At 37.2% G+C, this 10468-nt stretch overlaps 1 long non-coding RNA gene across 1 annotated transcript; it reads right to left on the bottom strand.

The window, feature by feature from the left end:
* Window positions 1-8230: 8230 nt before the first annotated feature.
* LOC128027740 (uncharacterized) lies at window positions 8231-10032 on the bottom strand. Its single transcript, XR_008186795.1, has 3 exons — window positions 9822-10032; window positions 9419-9532; window positions 8231-8725 (listed from the first exon to the last, which is right to left on the bottom strand). It is a non-coding gene; the product is annotated as an uncharacterized LOC128027740 (long non-coding RNA).
* Between the last annotated feature and the right edge of the window lie 436 nt (window positions 10033-10468).

The raw sequence follows: 10468 nt of genomic DNA on the forward strand, positions 1-10468 counted from the left end.
CAGGTTGAACTCGCTGCTGCATTGGATGAACCATATTTTATCTATTCATCCAGCTATAGAATTTTCAGTATCTAATATGTCAAAGAATGTGTGATTAGATTTAAAATGTTTGTTTCGCTTTACACCTATTCATCCATCTTTTTTATTCATCTGTATAACCTTAATAAGCTGCCTAGCCAGTCGACCATGAAAAGGAAAGAGGAGGCAGACCGTAAAGGATAAATATGAGGAAGACGTTGAGAAACTAATAGGTTGAGTTTCCTTTCTATAGCAGAGAAAACAAATGATACATTCATCAGTCTATAAATAAGGGGCAGCCAAAGATCAATAGCAATATGAAACCAAGGGGGTGTGTTTATGGACCTGCCACAAAAGAGAGGGAGAGTTAATCAGAAAGCTTATATTATGAACAGGAAGTTACCGAGGCTTTCACAGGCTATAACTGATTGGAGACTTTCAACTGTTCGTTACAGGCCTACTTTATTCCCTGGCCCCAGCCCTCTATCAGAAAACAGCCGAGGGTAATGACTGAATGGCCAGTTACTAGCAGTAGAGAAAAGGGAGTGAAAGAGGGAAAGATAGAGACAGACTGAGAACTAAATCAGAAAATAAATCAGGTATGAGGAACGGTTTGAAGTTCAGCCTAAAACCTCTTCAAGAGTTCACCTCCATCTCCAGAGTTGTGTTTGGAGTCCAGACCAGTGCTGCACACTCAAAGGACTCCATAAACTCATCTGAGTGACAAGCACATCCTTAAAGATGGAGTATGTAATATTGATAGCTAGCGGCTGAAATGGTTTCGGCAGTCCAAATTCAAAATATTAGACACTCGTCGCTCATGTGGGTTGCCAGATTGCGGACACGCAACAGGAACAAGCGCAATTTACAATGAAAGGCAACAAGCCTTACACTGTAAGTTGATAAGCTGATTTGTCCGTGTTTATCATGCATCAGGTCATCTGGCTTGAACGATCTCTGAACCAGTTTGTTTGCTGGCTTCCGTGGCTGCAATACTTTGTGTCTTCCACCAACTGTCGACCCAAGGTGTCAAAATCCTACTGGGTAAATTGGAAGTGGGTGAAATCACACAGAGTAATATGTGAACTTAGCATGTTTCCTAATTAAAAGTTAAAATTAATTAATTAAAATATCCTTTACATTGCACTAAGAAAAAAGCACAAAGGGCCTTTTCATGCATGATGAACATTCTAACTGCATTAAATAAAAAAAATAAAAATAAAAAAACTTCAAATGGGCACTTAGGTACTTTAAGAGGAATTTTTAAATAGCATGCAAATAATCTTTACAAAAACAACCTTTACAATGCACAGCAAACTTGTAGAACTCCGCAAACAAACTTTTCAGCGCATAAAGGAACTTTACACAGAATGAGGATGCTTTACAGGGCATGAAGACACATATTCAAACAGCCTGGCATACAATTAAATATATAATAAATAATAAATAAAGAATCTTCACATTACACAAAGAAATGTTACTGCATGAACTTTGCATGGAACATATTGTATTGTATTAAAATAATCTTTACACTAGACAAAGAAAGAAAGTTTACACAACATACTTGTAGAATTCTGTAAACTTTACACTGCATAAAGCAACTTTATACAGAACGAGTAACATTTATATGGCATTAAGACCAGACATTTCGCAGCATGATATACAATTATACTGGATAAACAACTTTAAACTCAAACTCTCCAAACCTAATTCCAAACAAACCAACGCAGCAATAAGAATGTTTGCATTACCAAAGAACCTTCACACTGCATCAAAAGCCCATATAACTCAGACAAGCAGTTTGGGCTGCTCCGCAAAAAACGTTCAGCTGATTTATGGTAAGGGCAGTTGTGCTCACCTTCAGAGTTCAGACTTCATAGACTATATAAAGTGGATTGTCATAAAATTCAACAAGCTGTAATGAGGCCGAAATGAGATCATGATTTATTCAATCTCTTGCTCTGCTTTAAAGCCATATTTTTCAATAAATGCCTTACTCTCTGTAGCTTACTATCGCATAATGGAATACTACTCTGCTCACTTCTTTAAAGGGGTCATATGATGTTGTTAAAAAGAACATTATTTTGTGTATTTGGTGTAATGAAATGTGTTTATGTGGTTTAAGGTTAAAAAACACATTGTTTTTCAAATAATGTACATTATTGTTTCTCCTCTGTGCCCTGCCTTCTGAAAGGTGAGTATTTTTACAATGCTCATCAGTCTGAAAATAATTCCTTATTATTTTTCATTTCTTACATTTATAAAGCACTTTTCTGGGCACTCAAAGTGCTTTACATAGAAGGGGGTTTCTCCTCATCAATCACCAGTGTGCAGCATTGCATCACCCACCTGGATGATGCGACGGCAGCCATATTGCGCCAGAATGCTCACCACACACCAGCTTATTGGTGAAGAGGAGACAGAGTGATGAAGCCAATCACTGTATGGGGATTGTTAGGAGGTCATGATGATCAAAGGCCAATAGGCAAATTTGGCCAGGATTCTGGGGTCACACCCTTACTCTTTTCCGAAGGACATCCTGGGAAATTGAATGACCACAGAGAGTCAGGACCTCGGTTTAACATATAATAGATGCTTTTTGTCAGTGTCCCCATCACTACACTGGGGCATTAGGACCCACACAGAGCACAGGGTGACCACAAACGTGGCAGTTGTTACATCCAGTGGGAACATAATTACTAATTATAATGACTTATACCGTGTTTTTACGCATTGTGTTGCATATTACGCAGTGTAAACATAAAACCATCTCTACATTTGTGATTGGAGAAATGACAAACAACAAGTGCTACTCTACACTGCTCAAAACTCGTGTTTGAATCATCAGTGGCAAATCCTTTACACATGTAAACCTACTTACATACTGTGAGCCAGAAGCACCAGACTGTCCTTGCAAAGAGTGAGGAATGGCCAGCGGCTTGAGTGAGGAACAGCTGGGGGCTTAAGTAAGGACCAGCCCATGGCTTGAGTGAGCGGCAGCCAGCGGCTATAGCGAGGAACGGCTGGCGGATTGGACGAAGGAGCATCCGGGGGTTGTGGCAACCACATGCGATGACTCTTTGTCCATGGGGATGTATTCCCTCAGTGACCAGCACGGATCAGCTCTAGGCACGACGAAGTGGATATCATGCTCTTTTGGAAGGCCAAACAGCATATGAGGAAAAGATAGATACTGTCAAACCCAAATCTTTCACACGCTGTCTCGGATAACAAGGTTAGTCAATGAGACAAATGTGTAGCTAACAAATCTTTTCATAATCAGAGTGATTTAAGGAAGTAATCAGTCTTGCTGACCTATTCAAATTCTCAAATGTGTGGCTATATCATTTTTATCATTTAAATTTCTACATCTGTCAGACTCTAGTGAAATGCTCTTTGGTCTTGTGACATTTACATGTCTCTTATTCTCTCCATCTGTCTCGTCAAGAGTAGCTCAGGGACAGATGGTTGGTCGGATCATGATAAACACATGAGATGTGAAGGATGGCTGTGCTGGTGGGTAACAGCTCAAGACAAGAGGGAAGCCACCAGACAAATGACACGCAAGACATTGATCTCTATCTACATCTCTGAGGTGTAACACTTCAGATTAGTAAATCCAAACTTTTTTTGGTGCGAACAAATTTCAGTTAAACGTGTGATGATGCATGCATGCATCTGAACAGAAAAGTCCTGAAGGCCAAAGAGGAACAATGAATTGGCTTATCTTATATTAATATTATATATTTTATGCTCTATCTAACACAATAAGACAAAGAAAATCAGTTGGGGTGATTTTTCCTGCATAATTTAACAATATTTCTGCATATATTTTTCATGCCTGCAAGGGTAATGCATTAAACATATTTTTGTCAGGCTTACAATTAGCATACAGTATACTTTTTCAGTCATAAGGTGCCCTTAAGGTCAATGTCAAAAAAATAAAAAAGGCCCCTGGCAGTCACTAAATGTTAACAATTAGCAAACATAATCCAATCACCAATGACTGGATCAATATAATCTGTGCCTTCACAGATTTACAATACGATAGCCACGTTTAAGTTAGCGGTTCTTGACTGGTGAGTTTAATATGACGATGCTTGTAAAAGCTGCCAGCTGCTGTTGGGATTAGAGAAAGTCAAACATGTTTTTAAATTGTGAGCTGGATAAGATGGGGCAGGTGGCAACCTTATTCTTATTAAACCAGAAAATCTCTACTTCCAAATATTATGGATCTACTTCAGACCTGTCTTTCTCCCTTCCAAGAGGTGTACTCCTGTCCTCCTTCAACAAACAAACAAAACCTCATAGAGGACAGGAAACACACTTCCAGATCAGGAATGGGCAAGCACATCATTTTGGAGTGAGTTTATATCTGCTGACTTGCCGTGATAGTTTTAAAATCAGCAATAAACATGCCATGGCTCTGTGTAAAATTGGGGATTTGAGAGGGATTTTGGTTGAATCTTGTAAACAGACAACAATGGCGTGCGGGTGAGCAGAGCTGCACCCTCCCAAGCCAACCCACTGCTTGATTTTCCCAGAATTTCTGCATCTTAAGGGGAGGCTGGTGGGAAAACAATCTCTCTACTCTTTAAATTTCTGTCTTTTTTCCAAATCCTTTCCTGCTCAATCTAATTTTCTTGGGTTGTTTGGAAGGTGGCTGGTTTCTTTTAGAGCTACACCCCACTAGCTCTGAACAGAGGGCGAGCGTTTTCACTGGGCTCCTCTGCTTTGCACAGAAGGATTGAGCGAATCTCGGGTCTCTGCATCACAGGAATCACTCTGGGAATCAACACGGCCGTGGGTCGTTCACCTAAACTCCTTGAACTGTTGAAAATCGAATAACCTAAATCTAAAATCTATAACCACATGACCTTCTCTCACTCTCTCTCTTTATCTGCTTCGGAAGTTTCTCTCATTTCAAGCACACCTTATCGGTTCTCTCAAACCAATTCACCCTTTTTATTTAACTTCTAAAGACATTTTTGCCTACTTTAATTCTGCCCTGAAATCACCTCTGTTGAAACAGCCCTGGAAACTCTCATTTCATAAGATTCAAGTCTGATTTCATCTTAGTGATAAACTACTGCTAGATAAACTAGATAAACAATTTTGTTAATTTCATTCTTTGGCTTCACAAATTGTATGTGTACCCACCCTTCAATGTGTGGATGAAATTAATGTTTGAATCTTATGATAGTATCTATAGCTTTAATCAATCACCGTTAAATCAACATTAGACAATTCAGTGAATCTCTCCAATTTGTTTTGAGTCCAGCTGTTGTTTATTAAAAGCTACACGCAAGGTAAATACTACTGTTTGTTATAATACATTTGAATGATGGGTTTTAAAATGCAGTACATTAATGATCACCCAAGGGGCCATGCTCATAAAAAGAAAAGAAAAAAAAGAAAAAGAAAAGAGACAGGGAGGGAGTATATATTTTATTTAAATGTTTTTGCATTCACTCACAAAACTTCTGCATTCTTTCACAAAATAAATAAATAAATAAATAAATTGTTACCAAGTATTGTGTTTCTCTGAGATATTTAACATCTGCTCACAAAAGCTCTTCAAAATTTGTCTTTCTTTGCCCCAAAAATTAAATACTGTTCCGTTCACCCAAGAAACTTTGTGTTTTCCTTCCACCACACGTTATTTCCATCAGAAAAGTTTTGAGTGGATGCAAAGGCATTGAAATATATATTTTTTTCTTTTTACTATCAAAATATGGGATGGCCATTTTTAAAACTGTTTTAAAAATAACACAAATTATAATTAATAAATGATTATTTTACATTTTCAACAATTTCAAAAAATATTTATTTTTACCACATATGGGCTAAATCTATAGAAGCAGTTCACACTCTGAAATGTATTACAGCAACACGTTTGGCAGGAAATTATTTACAATTAGACTCTCCTACCAAGCCAGAATCAAGAAACATACTTGCCTACTGATACCATTATTGACTATTCTGAATCGAATGTAGAAATCTTCCAGTTATTTTAATTCGGCATTCCAACAATCTAACCTGCATTTTTAGCTTAACAGTTCTCAACATAACAGAAAAATGTAACAGTAAATGCTTCTAAATGAAACTGCTAATTCATGAGTGCTGCTTGTAGAATACTGAGCTTTCATCTTTTAGGCCAGGTCACGAAACGCATTTTTTTTTCTGAGATGTTAGCAGAGCTGTTTGTGTTGCACATACTACAAAAGACAATGTTATCGTCCATTAATTTGAACTGTTTGAGATTTTTTTTTTTTTTTTTGCTGTATTTTCATCTTCTGGGTTTAAAATTAACATTGTGTTGACATCAGAGTTTGTGACGTTGCAAAGGACTAGAATTTATTCACATAATACATAATTATTCATGAGACTGTTTGTTCTTATTCAATGAGAAGATGCTTCGCTTAATCATTCACAACAGCATGTGACACAGACGCTTCACATTGTGAGATTGTGTACAATATTATAGTGATGGGAAGGTCAGATCATTTTACTGACTCAGATGTTTGACTCTTTTCAAGCCATTTTTGTACACTTAAGCAGAGTATAATTACAATCTTACATGTTAATAGAATAAAATCCACAACACATCCAATTCCACAATGTTTCGAATAAGAAAAAAATCTATAATGCAACCATGGCCAAATTATGAGAAACCGAAACAATGAATGACTTGTTTCAGATTATGTAGTCTGTTCGTTTCTCTCACCTCCTGAGCTGAGGTGTTTGTTCTTTTGTCACATCACATCCCCATTAACTGAAGCCATGCAGTCTGTACTGGAAACAGAATTGATTAGTTAACCTCTTGAGTCTTCTGAAGATGAACTAATCATGTCTCTTCCCGGTACATACTGCATAGTCGGTAACACTTTACAATAACAGTACATGAATCATCATTTACTAATACCTGAATTAATAATAACTTGACTATGAACTAATGATGAGTTAAGACATGTATTAATCAAGAGCTAATGAAGAACTAACTTAACTCTGACATGAGTCATATGAAATACTGCATGAATAACACTACCTTAATTACATGTTAGTTCCTGCATGATAGTTAATGTATTAATTAACACTTTGAGAAAAACTAAACCACACATGTTCTAGAAGCAAGATGTATGAAAATGGTACAATTTATACATTTGCCACCAGCTCTGTCACAAACATCAGTGAAAGACAGTGGATTTATTGCAATATTTACGTTTAACCTAACTCAACCAACGCACAATGATGCATTTATAATTAAAAACAATTTGATCATTCGGTTTTGAGTGATGCCACTGCTGCTGTCCTACAATAACATTAAGGAGACGCAATTTTCCAAATTAAAATCAGTTAGCTTAGAGATGCTGATTATCACTTTTGTTATGTTATGGATTGGTTTACTGTCTTTATATCAGACGTTTGTCTGGCTCTTCTTTTGGGCCACTATCTGCACTTCAAATTATCAACTTTCCTCCTACCGTTCAGTTCCTTCTCCATCCAACTGCAGCCACAGGACCTCTGCTCTTCAACTTATTTACAAACCACCGAAAAGGACCAAATTCCTGACTTAGATGAGCTGAATATGGATAGAACATGTGTAATTGATAACTTTTTAAAGATGTGCCACACCAAGACAAGTCATGACATAATGATACATCAACAAGTCATGAATTCATGTTACTTTATCAGTAATTAATGATGAGTTAGTAATAATGTGCCCTCCCAAGTAAAGTCATGACATAATGATACATCAACAAGTCATGAATTCATGTTACTTTATCAGTAATTAATGATGAGTTAGTAATAATGTGCCCTCCCAAGTAAAGTCATGACATAATGATACATCAACAGGTCATGAATTCATGTTACTTTATCAGTAATTAATGATGAGTTAGTAATAATGTGCCCCCCCCCCCCAGTAAAGTCATGACATAATGATACATCAACAAGTCATGAATTCATGTTAGTCTATGAGCTGTTAATGATTTAGTAATGTGTAGTAATGTGAAGTCATTATCTAAATAATCTCAATTAACATCTACCAAGGAGATTCTTATTTTGCAACAGTATATCCAAGATGATTACTTCAAGATACACATTACCCAGCACTTAAAACACAGAAATTAAAAAGGCAAAATACACATTTTATTTAACAAAGCTTTTAAATATCAGTGCACCTTAAATCAATGGGACAAGTTAACAGGTATTTTACAATCAAATGTTCAGTGTGTTGTTCTCTTAACAGGAAATTGATGGTGAATATCTTTTATTAGGCACCCAAGTGTCCCCCGTTAATTTTTTTCACCAAGCCAACGAGTCCACTCTATGAGAGAGAGTTGATGTTTCAGCATGTTCTCTGTCCTATTCTCTCTTAGTCTCCATACACTTGTTTTGTATGTCAACCAAGCTCTTTCCATGTGTTGTGAGTGAGCTCCACTGTGTGGGTCTACAAACCACTAGGAATGGTTCACTGTAAAATGTTTGTAGCCCATATTGGCCGAAGCCGTCCGGTAGGCTCTCCACTCATCGGGAATAATGTTAGTTCCTTGGATGCACGTTTTGCAACTATGGGGATGAGGTGAGGTCTTGATCTTCTTTTCACAAGCCGCAAGATTGGGTGTCTGCATTTATCCCTCACACCTAGCATGCCAAACACCCATTTTTTTCACCTCCATGTTGTTGATGCTCTCCCTCGTCCATACTGTAAAAAGTTAAATATTTAATTAAAAAGAGAAATACTACAATATTATGCAATTATATTCATTTAACATGTTTACACATACAAAAGGGTGACAAATTAAAGGAAAGGAGCTTTATAAATGGCAAACCAAGAAGTATGAAGATGAAGAAAGTACCTCTATCCACATCCATCCATCATAAACATTGGGGGCTTTTCATTTGAACAACCCTCTACATTGTGAGTAAATCACTTGCTAATCTTCACTCTGGGCGACTAACTGATATGTAATATTAGCCAATGGGCTAATAAACTCTCAGATTTTACTCGTCAGTGTGTAAGTTGAAGGCCAAGTATAGGTTTATCACAAATATATTTTCACTTGCCGAACACACAGACTGAGCGCTTCAGAGTTTCAGGATCGATGCTATTTTCAGTTCATCTCAATGGATGCACAGCACACCTGTATTTGATGTACCATAAACTTTAGTGTAAAGGCGCACGACTCATCACTTTGGTGAAAGCAGAGAGCACGAAAGTCATATGTACACATGCAGAATTGACACATTACATGTAAATGATATTTTTTGTTTATTTTCCTGTTAAAATAACAGAGATCCTTTGGATTTTTCCTGCTTTTAAGAACTGCCAATCAAACTTTGAAAATACATTGTAACATTTTACTATTCCTTCTCTGCTGTCCGACAACAGACTCACCTGTAAATGAATACTAGCCAAGATGACAAGCTGAGTTTTGATCTCTCGAAGAGAGACCCGACTCGCACTGATCGGCTGGTTTTCTTGCCTCAATGACTTTTATGTCTGCACATCCTGTGATGGTGACAAATGTCAAAACATGGTTATGCAGACAACAGTATTTTACCTGGACTAAGAATGAATAAATTGTGGTAAAAAAAAAAAAATCAAAAGCCAATGTGTTTACTACTACTGCAGAAGTAAAGCCCATTGCCAAAGCAGGAAGCTTTTGTGCAGTCTTTTCTGTAAAATGCGGTCTTTGTTTCATGTGCAAAGCTTACTACTTTTACTTTTTACCAATTATTAATTTAATATTAAATGGATAGTTTGCCCAAATAGCAAAATTATGTCATTAATAACTTACACTCGTGTTGTTCCAAACCCGTAAGACCTCCGTTTATCTTCTGAACACAGTTTAAGATAATTTAGTCCGAGAGCTCTCAGTCCCTCCATTGAAGCTGTGTGTAAGGTCTACTGTCCATGTCCAGAAAGGCAAGAAAAAATCATCAAAGTAGTCGATGTGACACCAGAGGGTCAGCTAGAATTTTTTTTAAGCATCGAAAATACATTTTTGTCCAAAAATAGCAAAAACAACGACTTTATTCAGCATTGTCTTTTCTTCCGTGTCTGTTGTGAGCGGGTTCACAGCACAGCAGTTTGTGATATCCGGTTCATGAACGAATCATTCGATGTAACCGGATCTTTTTGAACCAGTTCACCAAATCGAACTGAATCGTTTTAAACGGTTCGCGTCTCCAATACACATTAATCCACAAATGACTTAAGCTGTTAACTTTTTTTATGTGGCAGACACTCCCTCTGAGTTAAAACAATCAAATATCCCAGAGTAATTCATTTACTCAAACAGTACACTGAGTGAACTGCTGTGATGAGAGAACTGAAGATGAACACCGACCAGATAATGACTCGTTCACGAATCAAGAACCGGTTGCATTGGTTCTCGGATCACCAGTACTTCTTTCGGACAGTTCGATTCAATAAAGCGGTTGA

Source organism: Carassius gibelio, chromosome A14 (assembly GCF_023724105.1).
Source record: "Carassius gibelio isolate Cgi1373 ecotype wild population from Czech Republic chromosome A14, carGib1.2-hapl.c, whole genome shotgun sequence".
In the NCBI taxonomy this organism is placed as follows: Eukaryota; Metazoa; Chordata; class Actinopteri; order Cypriniformes; family Cyprinidae; genus Carassius; species Carassius gibelio.